Source organism: Melanotaenia boesemani, chromosome 13 (genome assembly GCF_017639745.1).
Source record: "Melanotaenia boesemani isolate fMelBoe1 chromosome 13, fMelBoe1.pri, whole genome shotgun sequence".
Classification (NCBI taxonomy): domain Eukaryota; kingdom Metazoa; phylum Chordata; class Actinopteri; order Atheriniformes; family Melanotaeniidae; genus Melanotaenia; species Melanotaenia boesemani.
The window spans coordinates 31,584,822-31,598,418 of NC_055694.1; the positions used below are offsets into that span (position 1 = coordinate 31,584,822).

Genomic DNA, 13,597 nt, shown 5'->3' on the forward strand with positions numbered 1-13,597 from the left:
ATGACCAACTCCGGTCCTCAAGGACCAGTATCCTGCAGGTATTGGTTGTGTGCCTGGAGCAACACACCTGATTCTAATGATTTGGTCATTAACAGACTTATGCAGAATTTGAAGACAAGCTGTTGAAGATCCATTTTATTTGAATCAGGTGTTGCAGTAGAGAAAGATTCAATACCTGCAGGGTCTCAAGGACCAGAGTTGGTGATTCCTGCTATAAAGTAACCCAGATTGGACCTGAATGTGCCTGCTGTGTGGGATGCTCAGGTAGTGGTTAGAGCGCATGGAGTGGAGCATCTTCTTGCACATATAGGATCTTTGGAGTCATTTGCTGCCACAGCTCGCGGCAGCAGATCGTGGTGACAGAGAGGGACGGAGTGTGGTGTGGATTATTCTTATTTCACAGAGGACCAACTGCAGCCAGAGGTGAGGCTTCAAACATGTCACGAGCTTCTGCATGGTGCGTATCCGTTAACGCGTGACAGACGTTTTCGTGTTTGCGTGTAGTATGTGTGTTCGTTCAGCGCGTGAACGTCCGCAGACATCAGGAAATCAACTTGATCCATCACCTGTTTTTTTATGTGTTCCTTGTTCTTTGGTCCCGAATTTAATTTACATTCGCTAACTAAACATTTGTGTATTTTCCACGACTTTGCCCTATCGCGCGAGCGCTCGTGCGGGCATCTTTAATTGGCGATGACGGTTAATTGGGTTTCCTGTCACGCAGAGCGGACAGAATGGGATGAGAACGTTAAGTGTGGTCGGGATGCTGCTGACATGTGGGAGCAGCAGCAGAGCAGGTGTATCGATCCGCTCCGTTATTCCTCTGATTGGACGTGAGAGGCCTGACGCAGCCTCCGTGCGAGTTTAGTGGGGATCTCACGCAGTGGACTGAAGCCTGAAATATGAAACGCCTCTTTATGCTGACCCTGTCATTTCTGATTTAATTACTGGATATTTTATTGATAGTTTGTAAGTCATGATCACGACTTCATTCTGTTTTCTAAGCAGATGATCACAAGTAGCACAGAACCGTCTCTGTACGGTTCTTCTGATCATAAACGCTTTGATTAATGAAGGTAAAATATCATTAATAATGATATAATTCTTTGCCAATGTGCTACCTTTTGGTGAAATTGGAGATAAACAAAGAAGTGAACAGACCCAAAGACCTCAGACTACTCTGGCTGCTGGACATGGGTTAGAAAATAACTTTATTTATATAGTAGTTTTAAAGCAACACTGTCAGTTTCCGACTGTAAATCTCTGAGCTTCTGATTTGTTTTAATGTCACACTGATATTCATTATGTACATTCCCGGATTAGTTTTGTTTCTAAACTTTTATTGGCAGGATTTCTAGAACCAAATATTTAAGGGTTACCACTTAGTCATTATTATTATTATTATTATTATTATTATTATTATTATTATTATTATTATTATTATCATCATTATTATTATTATCATCTACGCCCATTGACAAGCTTTATGGACTGCGTTCCCCATGTCCCCACATGGGGACCATGAACTTCCTCCCTAATTTTAACAATGTGTATCATTCTGCTTAATCTGAAGTGAAAATACATTTTGTCTGGGAGATGACTGCCGGATCCAAAGCTCCTGGGGGCTGGAGGGAGGATGCCCCATGATTTTACCAGCTGTTCTTATTGTGACTCTGAATCTTGGATTTCCCAAACCATCTGGTGATCCCGTACCATGAGATGGATTCTATTGTAGCTGTGTAAAAAATTAACCTTATGTTTTTACAATCAGAAATAAATGGGCCCTACGCACACGTGGTGGCAACATGCGTCTTCCAGCTTAAGTCACTGTCAGTGTGAACGCCAGGATATCTGTAGGAGGTCGCCTGTTTAATGGTATTATACATACAGTATATGGAGACAGAGCTCCAGTCACCTGCTGGATCCAGCAGCATCTCAACAGTTTTGCTGGTGTTGATGTGAAGTTTATAGTTTTCAAGCCAATCCTCAAACCTTTTCCATTCATCTGGACCAAAAGAATGTGTGGCTGAAATGAATTAAAAGCAGAGCTGAAATCAATCAACAGTCTTTGGTTTTTCAAGGTGCTTTAGGATAAAATGCATGAATGTTGACATGGTATCGCTTGTGCTCTGTCCAAGCACTCACATCCACTGCTGTGGTAACATGAGAGAGGCAAGAAATAAAACATCTTTACATGAATAATCTGCATCACCAAGTGGAAATATTTCCAACAAGTTTAAAAAGGTCCATAGAAGGTAAGTTGGGGGTTTTGGGTGCAGCATGTGGAGCTTGATGTGCTAGTAGGGGTATCAGTTCTGGTTTAGACTGGATCCTTGTGTGGCTGCTGGGAGCTGCTGACACTGGGGCTGGGGTCTGTCTTGACCTAAACTGTTTGCTTCCCCACAATATTCTTAAAATATGGATCCACATCCATACATGAGCTGCGTGACATGAAGCATCTTGATCAGATCAAGCGTCCAGTCAGACTAAAACTGCATCGTGTAATCGCCTCAGCTTATCCGATGTGCTTCAATCAGAAAGAATTTTCAATCCAATCGTGAAGGTGGATTTAAACCGTTTCACTATCAGCTCAGCAGGAGAACGTGGGCAGGGCTCTAAATGAACCACTAGCCAGCAGCTGATTCGTAAAGTTAAAGACCAATCAGAACTTCCACTAGCCAAACGTTTATTCTGGTAAAATAATCCAGATTAGAGCAACCAATACATTCAAACATGTTTCTCCAAAAATCTTTACTACATTTTTAAATGCCTAACAACAACAACAACAACAACCTCTGAATATGCTCTTTTCCAGCAAGAAACACAGTAGCTGACTAACCAGTTACTAACCAGCTAGCTGTTTACACGTGTAACCACCACCACATGTTTGCTGTTTCCTTTTTAAACACCATTTAAAACTTTCCCCTCTTTCAGCTGCACTTTTTTATGGGATGATGATGGAGGGTCTGGCTCTTTTCTTAGGTTCAGCTCCTGCCTCTTATGGATCCCTCATGGTTCTTCATGTAGAATCACTCTGAGCTTTTGTTTAGGCAAATCTAGCAATTATGAATGGTTTGTCTTAAACTTATATTATGTTTTCGTAAAAGCCCTAATTTTATTCTTAATGATGATGATGATGATGATAATAGATGGTGATGATGATAATAATAGATGGTGATGATGATAATAATAATTGATCAAACCTTTAAGTGCAGAACTGAACACAGAACCACAGCAAACATGTCTGAAAAGTAAAAGATGTTTTTAACAAATACTGCTCTCAGGTTTTCAGTCTCCAGTACCATGTACACACAGCCAGATGCTTATTTTGTAGTTTCAGCTCATTTCTTCACTTTGTCCCACCATACTTGCACCTGAATCCCGTCTCTCCGTGTTGCTCCGTCAGTCGGGTCTGTACCATGACTAAACTCTCACCGACTGGAGTCGACTTGCTTCATTTTCTTGAAAGACTCATCACGTATTAATCACCTGCCAAAGTGGCTAGTACGTTCTTATTTTTACCCACCAAACAGAATTTTAACCCGAGTTGGTGCGTGTTAACTTGAGACCTGCACGTGGAGTTAGGTGACGGATTGAGTTTCAGGGAAGGCTGGGAAGATGGCGGCAGCAAAACAGAGCTGGACTGTGGCAGAAACAAAGGGTTAAGCAATATTGCCATTTTGATGGTCGAAAGGCTCAAAGTTAAGAAAAATCTTCATCTTCTTCCAAATAAGCACCAATTGCACATATTTAAAAGCATTGCATCATATTAAAAGTGTCCATCATGCACCCACACGCCTATCTGATGACTCTGTCCATGTAAAGACGTCAGCTGGAATCTCTCATCACACAGATTTCAATCTGATATATGAAAGTTTAGTCCATGTAAACGTAGCTACTGATTCAGTTAGTAACATGAAACTGTGAAAAAGTAATGCTTCTTAAGGTGTTTCTGCTGTGAGAAAGAACATTTGGATTTTTTAATCCATTTTCTTTGTTCGAACTAGCAAAATGTCTGATTTCAGGCTGATTTGGGAAATGTGGATTTTCAAAGGTGTGTGTTGTGTAACTCTGATAAAGTCTGACTCAAAGAACAGATTGTTTTTCACTCCAATGTACTCAAGAAGAACATTTAGTTTAGTTTGTGTTAAGTCAGCTGCGATTTCGTCACATATTGATCACTGGTCCCTGAATGGAATCAAATCCAAATCGCAGCAGAATTTGTGAAATGAGTCTTAAGCCACAGAACTGATGGAATATCGTGTCGTGGTGGAACTTGTGACTTGCAGCTCTGGAAGCTGCAGATCTAACTGAACATCCTGTGTGATGCTGCTGCTTGTGCAGTAAACTAGTTCCTCTCCTGGATGTGTTTCTGCATTTGTCACCGTTTGAAGGTTCATGTTCCTCACCGCTCTCAACACACACTCTCTTCCTCTCTTTCTGTCCTCCTTCACTACCTCCTCTATCCATCTATCCAGCCTGTCTGGACTCACCACCTCCTCTTCTTTTTACAGCAGCGTAGCAGAGGAGGGGAGGGGGGGGGCACCTAATATTCCACCAGTAATAACGGGAGCAGCATCCGTTCACATGCTGGTGTGGACGGAGAAGGGGGATCATCAGTGCTGCGGCAGCGGATCGTTCAGCTGTCACACGCAGAGGAATGATAATTAGCAAGAGATTGACTCGGCAGCAAGAAGAAAAAGAGGAGGAGAGGAGCCTGGCCTGCAGCAGAGGAGAGAGCAGAGGAATACATGAAGGCATAAAGAATGAGGGATTGGACTGATGACAATCTGATCAGAAGAAGAAGAGAGGAAAGCCGTTGAGTGGCAGCAGCAGTTTTGTGTCATCTCTATTTTCTTGGGGGAGATGATGGTGACAGCAACAGCAGCAGCTAAGGAGGAGAGAGAGGGATAAACTGGGATCAATAATCCTCTATCCTCCTTTTTCTCCCCCCCTTCCTCCTCCACCTTCATCCTTCCATCACCTCTGCAGGAGCCGCTGAAACCTGTGAGACTCTGCTGCCTGGTTTTTATGCTGTGAGCTTTTTCCTGAATGCTGCATCGTGTCTGCGTGCGCTCATATACGTGTCATGTATGTGTAACTGTTGGCTATTTAGGCCACAAGGGCTGCTATGGTGTGTGTGTGTGTGTGTATATGTGTTAACTATGTGTGTTTTGTGTGTGCCTAAATGAAAGGAGGCTGATGAAATGAGCTGATTTGCGTGTAAAATATGTGTGGGGTGTGTGTTTGGGTGTGTGTGTGTGTAAGACAAATAAAATAGTGCTGCTACTGTTAAATTAGATTGAAATTATATGAACAATGAGGAAAATATAGCTGTTCAAAACGCCTACACTCTGAATTCTGCAGGAATGCATATAAAAAAGGAAGAATTCAGATTTATTTGAATTGGAAATAAGAAAATGTCATTATGCCATGATGAAAAGTTACATAACGACGGTTTGAGTTTTAAAATTGATTCACAGTAAGACACAGTATCACACACTTAATTAGACAATATTGCACATATTATTGTCATACACAAAACTCCACAAACTACAGTTACAAAAGAACACACATCATGAAATGCTGTAAGCAACACTTCTTTTTACTATGGCAGCAACGCTTCTCAGAAAAGCTGGAAAATCACGTGGGCCTAGACAGAAACAGCTGGAGGAAGAGGCTGCAGATAACTGTGTTAGTTGGCAACAGATCAGCCTCATCATTAGATATAAAATGAGCACCTCAGAGAGGCAGAGTGTCTAAAAACCATGGTGCCATTTTAGATTATATTCCTCAACATAAAGTTATAGAAACTTTAAATATTTCAACTCTCTGTATGCTAGGGACATAGCAGAAGATGGATTCTGGATTCTTGTGATCTTGGGGTCCTTAAGCAGCACTGCATTAAAAGCAGACATGATTCTCTGCTGGAATTCACTGCATGGACTCAGAGAGACCTCCAAAAATCTCTGTCTGTGAATGCAGTTCATCCTGAAATCTACAAATGCAGGTTAAAGCTCTATTATGCAAAGATAAAGCCACATGTGAACATGAATGTGAAATGCTGTGTGCACTCTGCACCGAGGATAGTTTAAAATGGTCTGAGGCGAAGTAGAAAAGGCTCCATCATTGCCGAAAGATTTTAGAACAACATCTGCTCCCATCCACACAACTCTTTCAGGGAAGGCCTTGCAGATTTCAGCAAGACAATGTTGAACCACATCCTGCATCCATCACAACAGCATGGCTTCACGTGGGAAGAGTCCGGCTGCTGAACTGGCCTGCCTGCAGTCCGGACCTTTATTTAACACAAAATGTGATAAAGAAGGAGAAACAAGGTGTAAACACATCATCATTTTTACAGCCTGTTCTCATTTGTGGGGCATCAAATGACCGATTGGTTTAAACCTCCTGCAGTCTCTGTGTTGCACATATGATGTTCTCTGTTGGTGGGACGCAAAGATCACTCTGATATGAGATGCTGACAGCAAACACATCAATCATGTTTGAATTTACAATGAACAAAAGACAAAGTCCTCCTCATCAGTCTATAGAGAGAGAGAGAGAGAGAGACAGAGTGAAGCTGAATGATTGAGAAACATAAAACCCAACTTATAAGACAGCCTCTACTATGCTACAAGAGAGCTGCTAGGGTTTCCGTGTAATTTTAGGCTAAAATGTATTTGAATTGTCAACGTGGACATCTTCTCGGTTGGTGTATGGGATGAACTGTAAAGTACACATAATACAACAAAAAAGAAAATGGGCGTCTCATTTGCTCTGGCTCTTTTCCTTGGGGCTTTTACAATAAACTGGAAACACACTGAGATGGAAGAATAAAGTCTGATTACTTTTGTTGACTTTTACCAGGAAGTCCTGGTGATGTCCAATATGTCTTTTGGAAGAGAAAACATTTGTAGCAGTTGCTGTCTCATAATGGTGGGAGCTCTAGTCTGCAGTAAAGACCAAGTCAACAGTAGGATGCAGCAGCGTTCAGTATAATTGTTGCCAGCCTCTCAATGCAGATACCAACCCGATCCAAACTTACAGGCAGCCGAGGAAGTCAAATCCAGTCGGTCACCAGCCTAGGCAAGCTAGTCTCCACTGCTAATGAACATCTGGGACTACAGAGCTAGCGCTGATGTTTTATGTTTATTTTGGATCATTCTTGTTCTCTGTGTCCTATGTGGTGCTCCATGTCTTTTTATTGCCCCTTGGGGACAAGTAAAGCAAAATGAATTTGAAGATCCAAAAAATGGAGTGTTAGAGGTCAAAATTGCCAGCAGAACGAGTAGTGACCTTTTCTTTTGCCACCAACAACCACTCTGTTAGCGATACAGGCTAATTATGGATCAGAGCAGTAGTTGTCTTCAGGATGGATGTTAGGGCTGCAGAATTCCTGCAACATGCGATAACACTGACCTGAGATTTGGAATAGTTGTAATCAGGTAACAGTCACATGAGCTTATACCCATGTTTAAGGAGTGGGAGAAAAGCCAAACCACTGGCATCTGTCAACATACCAGAGATTTTATTTTCTACTTCAGGTTGCTTCCATTTGTGGGCCTTCTTGTGCAGTAACAGTAGATTTCCCTTTTAGTTACACACAGCTGTGGCACTTAAAAGTGAAACATCATTTTTAATGTCCAACACATACTACCTTAATATGATGTACAATAAATGTTAGTGTAGGAGCCAAAAGACAACCATGCCATGCTGCACATGAACACACGGAGCTGGTGTAAAGCCGAACTGAAAATTAGAACGGACAGTGTTTGTATAAGTCCTGCTAATTTAGTCTGGGTTGTCTGTAGTGTGTTTGCCCTCATTTCTCCGAATTTCTCTTCCCAGCAACCACAGTTTGTTTTAATATTTAAACATGGTCTTGATCAAAAGACTTCCAGCTTCATGACAGTCTTTGAAATTTTTTTCTTTGGACATTTTCTATTTTTTCACACATTTTCTGTTTAGTCCTTTGTACCTCACCATTCTCAGTTTTACTAAATTCTGACCTATGAATCATTCAGGCATGAAAAAGGCTCCTAACCGAAGGTATAAACCAGTGTTGCGTCGACACATACCGGGCAAGTTGGCAAAGAACCAGTTATAAGTTGGATCTTTTGATTCTTTGTTACCGTTTCTGCATTTTCTAGCTTTACTGGATACTGGACACTCAGATATAAAACTCCTGAACAGCTTTTTCCCCCCGCCGTCAAGGCTACCAGTCTAAAACATGAAGCTGGTCTTCAGTTCGTCTTATTAAAGTGTTAAACTGAGTGTGGGGAATGAAACGCAATGCAAATCCGATGTAATTTGAGGCTGAACCTCAAAACCTTGAGACGCAAAACCTCAGACGATTTTGAAATTCCGTCCGGATGTGCTCGGGCCGGTGCCTGCCAATGACGTCACACTAGGGCAACACCACTCGGACAAACCCCATGTCATAAGAATCAGATCTGCTCGAGGCTCTCTAATTATCAATAGATATTAACACATATTGGCAATGTACGCTTCTTTCTCCATGTGTATAAATTCAAGTATATTGATAATTTTATTTATTTATGGTGTACAGTGTATCTAAAAATGCATCTTCCTACTGATACACATATTAATAAAAAAAGGCCTAAAGTCAAAACATTTAACATGAAACCCCACAATATATAATTAAAGAACCTCATTAAAAGTTAACTATATCAGCTATGGTTGTAAATGTCATGTTTTCTTTTAAAATGTTGAAAGCGTCAACAAATCAATCACTGATTTAAAAAAAGAAAAGGGCACATCTTTTTTTCAGTTTCAAATTTTATTTACATCAAAACACAAACAGTGGAGAAATGAGCTGGTACAAATGTCAAAGCAGAGAGGATGGCAGCATCTGCTCCTCTCAACTCGCAGGGTCGGGCAGCTCCTCAATACGCTGCAAACTTGCACTTTAAACACCACCAAGCGAAGCCTTCCCTGGTAGTTGTAATACAGCTGCTCATCTAATGCAGCAGGAAAAAACACACTCATTTAGAATGTGTGTATAATAACTGGTCATGTTATGAATAAATGAAGCTCCAGAAACACAAAGGAATATATTGAATAGGAGTTAACATTAGCGTTAAGTCACACTGTTACTTTTAATTGTGTATTTTTATGTGCTTTTAGAATGGTGCTGTTTCTGCTCTCTGAACTTTGGGTGATGGTAAGGATGTGGTAATCAGTCCCTTTCGATTGGTAACAAAGGATTTCTTTGTAAAAATCCTATGTTGAACTACAAAACCCACAAAAGCTACTTCCGTATTTTCAGTCTTCTATGTAATCACGCCAACATTTAGCGACTCATATACTGGGACATCGTCGGCAGGCGCAGGGCCCCGAGCACATCTGGAACCTACGCCAAGTAAATGATGACGTTTGGCAGGGGGTGCCTGTCAAGAAGCCATTCTTAAAAAAATGAGGGGTGGCTGAAGGCTTTTGCATAGTACTGTATTTACTCACAACTATAAACATGATCATTTTTGATGATAAATTCACAATACATAAATATTTAAACTACGGACATCAACCGGAAGTTCATCATCTTAAAAAAAGATGGGCTACTTTCCACACAGCTACTTTTTTTATTTAACAGTGTAAATGTCTGTATTACCTGTATCCCTCTTCCCTTTGTTTTGTTTAAGCAGAGATAACGTTGATGAAAGCTAAACAGTTTTATAAAAACTTTGTTTCTGTGTGGCTTTACATGTGGTGTAGGCAGAAAGTCCTGGCATGAAGCTGCAGAGCTTCATATACAGAGAGGGCGAGAGACCCTGACAGGGACAGCAGGAGAGAGAGGGAGGCAGAGAGGAATGGTGGTCAGTTAGGGAGTTATGAATAATTGAATGTGTGTAATAGGAAAAGATATAAAAATTTAAACAGTTTGGCCACTTTGCAATAGAGATACTACCCTGTGTGTATAGGTGTGTGTGTGTGTGTGTGTGTGTGTTGTGTGTGTGTCTATTGGGAGTGATTGTGTAGTATCTTCTGCTGAAACTCCTACAGCAAGAACTTTGCCAGTTAGTGACTCAAGCTGAACAAGTGTGTGCACTGTTTGAAGGTCTCAATAGGTGCATTTCCTTTACACCTAGAATTGTGCAAAAACTAAATATCACAATTAAAAACGGTAATGGAAACACCTTTCTTAAAAACCTCAAGTATCTCTGAAGTACAGTTTTTACGCTCTCATGAGGTGGTTTTTCAGATTTGTCTATATAAAAGTAAATCGCGAAAGTGTCATGGAAACACTTTTCCGCTTTTACATGTCCCTGCACGTGACGTAAGGGGTCACGCGGCCAGTTCATTTCAAATAAAGATGGCGTGGTATGAGTAGACGCAGGAGGAGACGGAAATCTTTTTACAACCAATTAAAGAAAAAATATAACTCTGATAGCAAACAACAGCGAAATGCAGAGTTTTACAAAGAATTAGAAATCTCCTTCCTCCTCACAGTGGAGTCTCGTAGAATGAGATTTTAATGGCTAATGCACTAAACACCATTCAATGGAAACACCTGCAAATTGCAACTGCACTTTGTCGACATTTTAGAAATATCGCTTTTATTTTGTGAAATACTGTGATGTAAATGCAACTTGTGACTACATTACTCAGACATCATTTTTGGGGATGTCAGTAAATTTGGTTTGAAAGTAGATGAGTAGAAAGAGTAGAAAGTAGATGATCTGTAATTTCTACTGTGTAGGTTTGAATGACATCTAGTGGTATAAATTACAAATGGCAACAAAGTGAATCCATCCAAACTAAAGTGGCCATCACACACAAAAGCAAAAGGGTTTTCCATGTCTGGTGTTTGATCCTTCAGTAACATGGTGGTGAGTAGATGGGGAGAATGGTCTGAGGTGGATTTGGATAATAATTGCTGCTTGTAATGTAAAAAAAAAACAACAAAAAGTCTTATTTTCATGCAATTCTTATTTTCCAAGAGCATTTTTATTATATTGCTTAAAATCTCCTCCACATCTCGATTGCAGCCAATTAATTAAATGCTCTAACACAAAAATAAAAAATTTAGTCTCCTATGGAACGGACAAAACTGAAAAAGCACCACCCAGTCATTTTAACTGGCCCCTTCTAAACGATTGGTTGGTGATATGTCTATCAAATTCAGCCGCCATTTGTTCCTCCCCCCTCAACCCCTCTGTGCTTACCCCGCTTCGTACATGAATCTCACAAATTGGACGAAATGCAATGTTAGTAATATTGTACTGTTTGTTTTTACCGGGTTAAGTTTGCTAAGTAAAAAAGCTGGGGACACATTACACGACTTTTTGCCAGATTTTCCCTTCAATTTCGGCACTAGTTTGTACTAGTTGTGGGCTGTTGGCATGACAAGTTGGTGCAGAAATCTTGGCATCGGACAGTTCACGCCTCTGTGTCGTCCATTAATTTATGATAATGGACTCCTCGTCGGGCATTATCCCTTACTTAACTACTCATAAGTGCTTTTAGATAAAAAAAAAATTATTCAAATGTCAACACATTCAGCTCATTCAGGAGATTCATGCTTTTGACTGGTATTTCTAACTTTAATAGTTTTCAAGTTAAGCATTTAAAGAAAGAAAAACAAAGCATTAAAATAACTGGACAATCCTTGAGTTGAGATTATCTTGAACCATAAGTGTGCACAGCTGCTGAAATGAAAAAATTCCGATGTGAAGACGTTTTATTCTTTTTAAAACTGGATGTCGTGCCAAACTGGGCCAAAATGGTCATTTTGGAAACTTTTCCTGAACTGTCTGTACTAATATTTATTTATATTCTTCTTCATTTTATCAGAGTTTATCTTTACCGAGATAATGTTCACATACACGTACTACAATCTGATTAAGGTTTAGAGCTACAACTGCATCATTTCAATGCAGTTTAACATGTTAAAAAAATGAACGCATTTAATCCCATTTTGCATTCCAAACAACACTAAACTTATTACTTACTTATTACACTTTTGAGTTTACTATTATCATCATCTCACAAAACTCATCTGTTTGGATGTTATTTAATCTTGAAATCTGCTTGGTCCAAACCTGCGGTTTGCGACTGATTTTGTTGCCGTTCGGGGCAGCTGCGGCCTCCCTCAGCAGCTCTGGCATAGATGTGGACATGATGGAGCTCTTCTCACTGTTTCTGACAATCTGTGGTACCAACACAACTTTCAAGCTCTACTCTTCTCTCATGTTCCAGCGTCAGATATGCACACCGCCCTCTACCGTATTAGATGCGTAGCTTGGTCAGACTGGGCCCGAAGAATTACAAGAGCGGCCACTGACGTCACTGTCCTGCTAAACAGAGCAGACTCTGAGAACACCGCAAGAAAACCTTATAGTCATAATACAGTTTAGTAAGCTTTATAATAAAGCATTTCAGGATGTCTGGTAATATTTTTTCTCCTTGATTGTCCACGTTCAAGCAGGAATTCATCTAAATGAAACATAGCTTCATTACTTGGAGGACCGAGGAGACGTTGCTTAACCACCAACCTTGTATTTGTGCTGCCAGTTTTATCTGAATAGAAACGAATTTTGGGTCCCAAATGTGAGAGTTCGTGTTTGGCTTTAGTAGGCATGTTGAAGCTGTAAAGGTAGGTAGGGTAGGGTCTCTGACCAAATCTTGGGGCCAGGTAAAGAATCTTTGGGACCTCTTGGATAGTTCCACTCTCGTTCGCGCAGCTCTGACGATCTTTTCTTTGTCTTCAAACTGGAATAATTTGAGCAGGATTGCCTTTGGTTTTTCATTATGGCCTCCTAGTGTACCCAGCCTGTGTACCTGTTCTACCTGCAGATGGACGATTATTCGTACTCTTTTAACAGGTCAGTGGTGAAGTTTTTTAAGTTTGATCCTTCCATTTTTTTTCAGGGATGTTAACAATTCTCAGGTTATTTCTTTGTGAACAATTTTTGCTTAATAACCCACTTTCTGTAGAAGGTCTTTAGTTAATGACTCCAGTGTCTTGTAGTTGTCTGAAAATGGAGTTAGCGCATCCTCCATGTCGGAAATGCACTTCTTGGTGTGGTTTACACTGGTGGCAAGGCTGGATAACTCGGGTTCAGTCCTGGTAGTTGCGGTTTGAATTGTCGGCAGATGTTCCTTTATTCTTTGCTGGAAGAACCAAGTTCAAACATAATCTTTGTGCCTTTGATGGTGCACCAGAAGCAGCAATCTCACTTTCATCTTCTGCTGCTGTGCCTGCAGCAGAACCGTCCTGATGTTGTGATGAGCTGGCACTAGCTTCTTTTTCATTGCTAGCTTGCAGCTGTAATTGCTTTGTTTAAGTCCCCCTCTACTAGCCATGATCTTAATTAAAGTAAAGCTGTTAAGTATATAAGTTTGGTGTCCTCAAATCCCAATAAGACTTTTAAGAACTGAAACTGGAGAACCAACCCGAGACACGTCTTACCCCAAGGCGGCCATCTTTATTCTAAGTTCAGGAGTAATTAATGATCCATTTGTACATAAAGCTGCTTTTATATGATTTGAATCTTGGCATGTGATTATTTACAAGGAAGTTATCACTTTAAAAATGAGGACAAACAGGTTTCATTGTTCATCATTACTATTA

The 13,597-nt window shown here is 40.5% G+C and overlaps 1 protein-coding gene across 2 annotated transcripts in view; it reads left to right on the top strand.

Annotated features, from left to right (window-relative positions):
- Nucleotides 1-366: 366 nt before the first annotated feature.
- The window catches only part of LOC121651355 (IQ motif and SEC7 domain-containing protein 2-like), a 209,845-nt gene continuing 196,614 nt past the window's right edge, over nucleotides 367-13,597 (top strand). The window contains exon 1 of one of the 2 annotated variants that reach the window (XM_042003485.1): nucleotides 367-423. The gene's annotated coding sequence lies outside the window, so the exon portion shown is untranslated. Of the gene's footprint in view, nucleotides 424-4,610; nucleotides 5,008-13,597 lie in introns of those variants that run through there. The other variant, XM_042003486.1, reaches the window with a different exon arrangement.